Genomic DNA, 9,156 nt, shown 5'->3' on the forward strand with positions numbered 1-9,156 from the left:
CATTTTACGAAGAATTAGTTATTGCATGAAAGATAATGGGTACTGTAACAGATAATTTCCACTCACAGCAATGCAATAATGTAGCTACTGTGTTGTCTCAGACGAAGCGTTAAAATCTTGCACAAACGTATATTGAACAAGTTTTGTTTTCACTCTACCAGTCGCGCAGTGCAGAGTACACTCTCTTGTATGTAACATCCCGTGGCCCCATGGGTAATCCCACTGCAGGCTGAGAAATGGACTAGTAACTCTTACCACCACAACTACGTTTGACTATAAACTGTAAACAAACGGAATATACACACCACAATGTGCTACACAATGCTCATGTATATGAAACAAAAGAATAACTTACAAGCCATGCTCTACCAAGGCACGAACAGCGAGATATAACAACAAGCAATGGCTGCCTAAATTAGGTCATCTTTTAGCACTCTGTGTTGTGTGCTATGAGCTTAAGTAGTCATGTGATAACGTCTGTAGAATGAGCCTAGCAAACTAGCTACACTAAAGTGCCATTAGGTGGAGACAATTCATTAAAAATAAAACCATGCAATCAGAGGACATGACAGCAAATTTTATGTGGTAGTTTTAGTAGAGGTTTGAACGAATTATGCGGTTTACACGTAAAACGCGATTCAATATACCAAAAAACAAAACAAAAAAAAACCACGATACGAGGGTCACTACGAAGCAAATTAATTTTGTATCTTGGGGAATGTACCACCATACATACAGTAATTGACAGATAATACTGAAAACGTGCATGTTCGGTCATCCAGTTAAGATGTTTTACAATTGGACGTATATTGCTTCTGACTTTTGCTCTAGGTGGAACTGGAGAACAAAGACCAGCGATTCAGCAGGCAACCGAGAGAATTTGCGGAGTTTTCTCCAGGCATTTCACGCACACCACATCCATTACAAGAGCACCTTCTTCCTCCTCTTAGTGAAGGGAAAGGCGCGTTTACCTTTATTCACCGGGCACACTTTGAATGTGAAGCAAATAAGACGATGTGCTGTGTCCATCGAGGTGGTGGAGGAATCGTGTTGTCTTTTGTACGTTTGTTCATTAGTTGTCTTTCATATGTTTACAGAAAGGTGCACCTTATATTTCAGTTGAAGGAGATGAAAAATCAGACTGTTTCTCTGAGGTTTTATGTTACTATAAACCAACTTAAAAGGCCATAATTGTGCTATTATGCCAATGGTACTGTGTCAAGCAAAGCAATCGGCTTTCCCTTTAAGGTTTCAAGACTCGCCTTTTGTCCATCATCACGAGCCATCATTGCGAATACAAAATCCTTCAATCTTAGATGAAAAGTTCAACAAAGATGTAGAATTAGTGTCCAGTTGCCATGACAACTGCTGGCGGTCATGTAATTTGTTGTAAGTTTTTTGTTTTGACAAGTTTTCAGTGTAGATGTGGTGTTGAAAAGTATTTGTTTTTCCAACATTTTGGATTTTTAGCCAAAGTTTTTATATGTTGCTGTTTTAGTGGGTTGACGTACACGGGATACACACATATCAACAACCAAAACTAATGTTTGCTTTTTCCCTGCTCAAAAGTTAGTAATGGCCAATCAGCTGATGTACAGTGGTATGAAAACGTATCTGAACCTTTTGGAATTTCTCTCATTTCTGCATAAAATCACCATCAAATATGATCTGATCTTTGTCAAACTCACACAGATGTAAAAACAGTGTCTGCTTTAACTACAACCACCCAAACATTTATAGGTTTTCACATTTTAATGAGGATAACTTGTAAACAATGACAGAAGGGGGGAAAAATAAGTAAGTGAACCCTCTGCGAACTCTGTTGGGCAACACGGACTTTCAACTCCCTCCGCAGATTTTCTATGGGGTTGAGCTCTGGAGACTGGCTAGGCCACTCCAGGACCTTGAAATGATTCTTACGAAGCCACTCCTTTGTTGCCCTGGCTGTATGTTTGGGATCATTGTCATGCTGAAAGACCCAGCCACGTCTCATCTTCAATGCCCTTGCTGATGGAAGGAGATTTTCATTCAGAATCTCTCGATACATGGCCCCATTCATTCTTTCATTTACACAGATCAGTCATCCTGGTCCCTTTGCAGAAAAACAGCCCCAAAGCATGATGTTTCTGCCCCCCATGCTTCACAGTGGGTATGGTGTTCTTCGGATGCAATTCAGTATTCTTTCTCCTCCAAACACGAGACCCTGTGTTTCTACCAAAAAGTTGTATTTTGGTTTCATCTGACCATAACACATTCTCCCAGTCCTCTTCTGGATCATCCAAATGCTCTCTAGCGAACGGCAGACAGGCCTGGACGTGTACTTTCTTCAGCAGGGGGACACGTCTGGCAGTGCAGGATTTAAGTCCCTGGCGGCGCATCGTGTTACTGATAGTAGTCTTTGTTACTTTGGTCCCAGCTCTCTGTAGGTCATTCACTGGGTCCCCCCGTGTGGTTCTGGGATTTTTGCTCACCGTTCTTCTAATCATTTTGACGCCACGGGGCCAGATCTTGCATGGAGCCCCAGATCAAGGGAGATTATCAGTGGTCTTGTATGTCTTTCATTTTCTAATAACTGCTCCCACAGTTGATTTCTTTACAACAAGCGTTTTACCTATTGCAGATTCAGTCTTCCCAGCCTGGTGCAGGTCTACAATTTTGTCTCTGGTGTCCTTCGACAGCTCTTTGGTGTTTATTTTCCACTCTAATTTGGAAATAAATTCTTTAATAATCAAACAATGTGATTTTCTGTTTTTTTTTCCACATTGTGTCTCTCATGGTTGAGGTTTACCCATGTTGACAATTACAGGCCTCTCTAATCTTTTCAAGTAGGAGATCTTGCACAATTGGTGGTTGACTAAATAATTATTTGCCACTGTATATGTAAAATTATGGCCAAGAATGGTGTTCATGGGAGGACTCCACAGAGGAAACCACTGCTGGCTGTCTAAAAAAACATTGTTGCTTGTTTGCTGTTCACAAAAAGGCACTTGGACACTCCACATAAGTTTTGTCTAAATATTTTGTGGACTGATGAAACCAAAGTGGAAATGTTGGGCGTGACACACAACGTCATGTGTGGAGGAAAAATGGAACAGCTCATCAACATCAACACCTCATTCCCACCGTGAAGCAGGGTGGAGGGGGCATCATGATTTGGGGCTGTTTTGCCGCCTCAGGGCCTGGACAACTTGCAGTCATTAATAGAAGAATACATTTAAAAGTTTATCATGATGTTTTGCAGGAAAACCTAAGGCCGTATCTCAGACAGTTGAAGCTAAAAATGGTAAATGGTGTTATACTTATATAGCGCTTTTCCACCTTAGAGGTTGGATGCTGCAACAAGACAATGATCCAAAACATAAAAGTAAATCAACTTCAGAATGGTTTCAGAAAAACAAAATACACGTTCTGTAGTGGTCAAGTCAAAGTCCAGACTTGAACCCCATTGAGATGCTGTGGCATGACGTAAAGACAGCGATTCATGCCAGACATCCCAGGAATCTGACTGAACTACAGCAGTTTTGTGGAGAAGAATGGGCCAAGATTAGTCCAGATTAGCCAGACTGATCTGCAGCTACAGGAACCGTCTGAAGTTATTGCTGCCAAAGGTGGGGGCCCAAAATATTAAATTTGATGGTTCACTTACTTATTTTTCCCCCTTATGTCATTGTTTGCATTCTATCCTCATTAAAATATGAAAACCGATAAATATTTGTGTGGTTTCAGTTAAAGCAGACACTGTCTTTTCATCTGTGTGATTTTGACAAAAATCACATCACATTTGATGGTGATTTTATGCAGAAATATGAGAAATTCCAGAAGGTTCAGATAGCCTACTTTTTCATACCACTGTATTTCAAAGATTACCCTAAAGATCTTCCGGTTGGAAGATGGCAATGGCTGACAATCGCACACGCTAAAATTAAATAATTAAAATGGACAGTCATTCTGTAAGTGTATTTGTGTGTGGCCAGCAGCGTTTTGGCCGATCCATCGACTCTGTGGCAACAGCCAATGAGGGAGCATCTAACTCTGTTGAGTTCTTGTCTCAAGTTTTATTCAAGGCACTAAAAATGACACATTGAAGTTTGAAATCGCAGTTTAGTTACCAGACAAACTGACATTAAGCCGAGAATTTTTCATTTCTACGTATTTTTGCACCAACATGCAGTCTGTCACAGGTCATTCGCTGTACTACCACTCCTGGTAATTCATTTGGGCAAAAAGAAAAAAAAAAACAAAAAAAACTCAAGATTGTCGTGAGATTCCGTATTTCATAGTGTGTGGTGTGATTTGTTGGTAATCTTGAGTTCTTTCTTATAATGAGTAGAAAATGGATATGTGTGTAACCCGAATAAATCTCGTTTTAATTAATCGGTTCACTAGTTGGTAGTTCATGGACGATAGCGCATTGAAAGTGACAAAATAACAAACACAGGTTATGATTGTATCCCTCATCTAAAGCCTTAGACTGAACCATCGGGTCAGCATAATGCACCATGCCATTCGGAAGCCTGATCCGTGCCATGCCAATATACATTTTAATTCTCTTGAGTTCTATTTATCGGTATTGTAAGGTGTGTTTGAATGTATTTGCATTTTCACTAATTCCCCCCTGAAATTATGTGTATGTTTTGATTTTAGATGGTATTGTTAGTATTTTTTATGTTATGCATATAGACAATATGCATATTAGTGTTCAATCCTCTAATCTCTTGTGTTCAATGAGCAAAGACATTTCCTATGAGTACCTAACAGTCATAATAGAACGGAGAGGCCGAGTTGTCGCCACTGCGATTGTCGCCGGCGACAACTGTTTAGTATTTTAATGATTGTAAGGTTTGTAACTCGTCATTTAATTTAAAAATATATATTAAAAAAAATATTGTTCTTGGGTGTTTTAGATATGTTATTTTCTACTGTATCCATTTCAGTTAATAATATCTATTGTTTGGATATTTTTACTCTCCTTGGAAATTGGGCCATTTTGGGAAAACAAGCTGCACTTTTTTTTTTTTCCTCAGTGGGTGTCCCGTGACAGGAAGTCCTCGCTCACTCAGCCAATTGCAAACAAAATGGAGGAGGGCGGGGAGAGCTCCCAAGGTGATAAAGGTTGAATTTTTGCACTTCTGTACATAGTCAAAAAAGAGAGAAAACATGTATATTGAGATCTTATTTTGAATAAAAAAAAAATGTCTATCGTGACAGAGAGTTTTGTTAGGATAATCACAAAAAAAAAAAGGCTGCTTGCATCCAATGGGCGCTGAGTTGTCATTCTCTAACCCGCCCCTTTCAGTAACAGCCAATGTCGTTTTTTTTTTTTTTTTTTTCTTAATTAGGCAGCAGCTTGTAGTTTGCCCGGTAACCGTCCTGAGGAAGAGAGGGGGTAGGGGGTCCACTACCCCCCTGCACTGTTAGGCCTTCGTGGGGAGGCCCAAACATCATAACACACACCGTCTCTTTAACTGGGAGACAAATGCATGTTAAAGATATTAACACATTCAATAAAAAAAACAGACAAAAAAAATAAAAAACACAGTACTAAGACTTAAGAAAACATGTTACAAAGAAAGATGTATTTACAATATTCGTACACAATTCATATGTAACGGAATAAGATATTTATATGGAAAAAAATATAGAATAGTGACTTATTTAAAAAATGGAAAAAATAATCCCAAGACTACAGTATAGTCACCACTTGGAGAGACGTGCAGCACATAGCTCTCAATATGTTCTTCTGTTAATGTAAGCTGTGCTTCTATAGAAGATGAACCCGACCGACAACAGCAACATTTTTGTAATTTGGTCACCTGACCATATCATTTCTCAACTGCGACAAGCATGCATGCGTATAAGAATTTATTTGTTTTTTGTTTGTTTGCTTTGTTTTTTCTGCTCGTAGTGCTAATATGATGTATTCTGTCCTCTGCTGCTGTTTGGTTCTGCTTGTTTGACTGCGGCGTGCCCCCTCAGCACCCTCCATCCCTATGTGTCAGTCAAGAGATGAAAAGCTAGAATAAAGCCATAAAATGTTTAATATGAATGGAGGTGGTATGAAGCTCACACATTTGTTTTCCAAGGGGGCGGCATTGCTATATTTGATTCTCGCTGTTATGGCTTTTAAAAAAATGTAATAAAAATACAAAGCAACTGCAGACATGATTTGAATTGTGTGTTTGTGTAAGGATGTAGTGTGAAGTAGAGTCATTGATTGTTATTCATCGATTAGCCCTGCTTTAGAAAAAGCAGTGCCTTTCCCTTTAAGGATCCGTTAAGAGCGTAAGGATGTGACACACCGTTCAACCACAAGATGGCGCTGCCAATTTGTCAGGTTAGGCTTGCTCCACCTGAGCCAGTTTCTGCAAATACACACTGGACGACATGAATTTCAATGTACTGTATTCAATCACAATAAATGTTCTGTCACAGAGTTATATCTATGTTTAGACATTATTTTTTGATATTGCAGTGTAAAGTTACGTTGTCTCACACTTAAATACAGTATTTTTTCTATATAAGAGAAGGGGAAATTAGTAAAAGCATAAGGTATAAACATGACTGTTTTCGCTATCACATGTATTAATTCATATAATGGCCACTTTGTTTCCTAACTGTCTGATATCACATGGGTTGATTGCTGCCCATCTCACGAGTAAACCCATTTAACAATTCATTTGAGATGCACCATCCTGAGTCGTCACCCGAGTAATTTTCTGTTGGGTGTGCCTCTATCTACAGTACTAAGTAGCCTACATATTTTCAGAAAGTACACATGGGAGAGTGAAGCGAGAACAGCAGAATTTCTATTCACAGGAGCGTTATTGATCCAGACTGTGAAGCCAACCCTCTAACGAACACCAGCGACAAGCGGCCTGTTATGCTGCTGTGTGATGGACATGATCCAATTCAAGTGCTGCATCATTTTTTTCCTCTCCCAAAGATGCTCATGTTCAAGATACTGTTGTGTAGCTATGGGAATTGATAGGATTTTTATGATTCCGATTCCATTATCGATATTGTTGAACGATTCGATTCTTTATCGATTCTCTTATCGATTCTAATTTGGGGAAAAAGAAGAACAAACGTTTTGATTGGCATCGAGTTTGTTTAATCAGAAGTCACAACCTTACAAACTCACAACGAGGTCAAAAGAGGCCCAAAGCCTCAATGTTAACTGTGGCAATAAGTGGCAAATACACAAGAATGTAACATTTTACTGAAACATTTTTTAATAGAAATAAAAAAAATATTGGAATATATTGGCATATTCAATTCAATTTTATTTGTATAGCCCTAGATCACAACACCATTGTCTCAAAGGGCTTTGCAGAGGCAATATGATACACAATCAGAAACAGCAAATGAAGCAACAAAGATGAATAAATAAATTCAAGTCCTGGGTTTCCCCCATCCTTAGACCCTCCATGTCGGCAAGGAAAAACTCATAAAAACTCCAGAGTCTTCGGGAGAAAAATGAGAAACCTTGGGGAGTACCACAGTCAGGAGAGATCCACTCCCAGGACGGATAGACAGGAAGCCCCAGGACCGCTAATAGGAATTAGCAGGCGAAGTTACAGTCTGTAAAGATGCAGTGGAGTAAAGGAACAAGAAGCGGTCCATCTAGCCAGATGAGACGGGGGTAGCAACGAGGACGCTCATCCAGCGTGGGGTCCGGAAAGTTAGGAGGCAGCGGCATATAGGTCGTTGTTCTGCCTTTGGCAATATGTGTTCAAGCAGGGGTCCCCAAACTTTTTCTTGTGAGGGCCACATAACTTTTCCTTTCTCTGATAAGGAGCCGAGGTCATTTAGTAACAGAAAAAGTGTGACGATTGCAGGAGTGCCTAAATGTAAAAATTTATTGTTTTTCAGAAAGCCACAATCAAATAACCCTTTCTGGATTCTTCACGGAACAAAAGTAAATAAAATAAAAATAATAATATAATATTAATAACACTATTAATTAAATAGATAATAACCAAATAACCCTCATCTTTTGTGTTGTTGTTGTGTGTTTCCACTCGCGATCGGACACTTAAATCCAGCTGTGTAGTGGTTTGAACGATGTGCTAATGCTAGCGAACGCATGCTAACCGTTTGAGTTATTACTGTATTTGCAGCTAATCATCGCTGATTTACATTGATGCAAACCTGTTTGTTATTGGGGACAAAATTGATTTGTTTCGCTTCTATTTTTAGTTTCACTCTTCAAGTGATGGTTGAATAAAGTCAGCAAATTATACCAACGTCTTCTGCATCGTCATTTGGGAGTTTAGCTAGCTGTATAGCCAGGACTGAGCCTTCGCGTCTCGGTGAGGACAGTGCAGTCATATTCAGTGCAGTTATCTCTACCTTGCAATAACTGCAAGTCGCTTTGTTGTAATTTTTCCTCGTGAAGTGAAGACACTTTCGAGCGTTTGAACCTACGTGCCGTCATTGTTATGTATGGCTGCAATGCTCGTGCTAAACCATCGTAACCTTTCATTTTCACCCTCTTTCCTGGTGAAGTGTAGCCAAACTTTGGAGCGAGTGGTTCTTGGCGCCATGATAGTTTGATGTGTCTGGACAACAAGACACGTCACGTCACAACGCAATACGCGTCTTTAGGAATCGTTAAAGGGATCGTTAAGGCTTTTTCATTGTGATGTTGAGGCCTTGAAACACTAGGAACCAGTTTGGAATTGGAATCAGATTTTGATTCCCATCCCTACTGTTGTGGCAGTACACGGCAATAAGTCGTTTAAAATATTCTGACCCAGTATGTGGATTGTTATAAAGAGACAAAATGGTGTAATGCAGTGCAATTTAACACCACTACCAAATAAACAAACACACTTTGTCATTGCAATAGATAAAACTAGATAACAGTGGAACCTTTAGTGGATGAAGGTGAAATATTAACAATCTAGGGGGAAGCAAAACACAAAACTTTTTATTTACCTCAGATACACTTCTTGGAAAAGGACTCTTGCACCCTTTCAAAAATCAAGTTTAATGCTTTTAAGACATTTTTAAGACCTTAGAAATATAATTTAAGACCAAAATGTTGGAACAGTTTCTGATGTAGAAAAAAAACAAATTTTATTCCACTGTAACCAAGGTTTTTCTCCATGTGCGACTCGACGGCTTTGACTCCCGTTAGAAAAGTCTTTTTGC

The 9,156-nt window shown here is 39.3% G+C and overlaps 1 protein-coding gene across 5 annotated transcripts in view; it reads left to right on the plus strand.

Moving 5' to 3' along the window:
* Window positions 1–6,882, plus strand: part of LOC130917361 (muscleblind-like protein 1) — a 138,939-nt gene extending 132,057 nt beyond the window's left edge. For all 5 annotated transcript variants that reach the window (XM_057838687.1, XM_057838689.1, XM_057838690.1 and 2 more), the window contains one exon: window positions 832–6,882. The gene's annotated coding sequence lies outside the window, so the exon portion shown is untranslated. The remainder of the gene's footprint in view (window positions 1–831) is intronic.
* The last annotated feature ends 2,274 nt before the right edge of the window (window positions 6,883–9,156 follow it).

Source organism: Corythoichthys intestinalis, chromosome 6 (assembly GCF_030265065.1).
Source record: "Corythoichthys intestinalis isolate RoL2023-P3 chromosome 6, ASM3026506v1, whole genome shotgun sequence".
NCBI classification, from domain to species: domain Eukaryota; kingdom Metazoa; phylum Chordata; class Actinopteri; order Syngnathiformes; family Syngnathidae; genus Corythoichthys; species Corythoichthys intestinalis.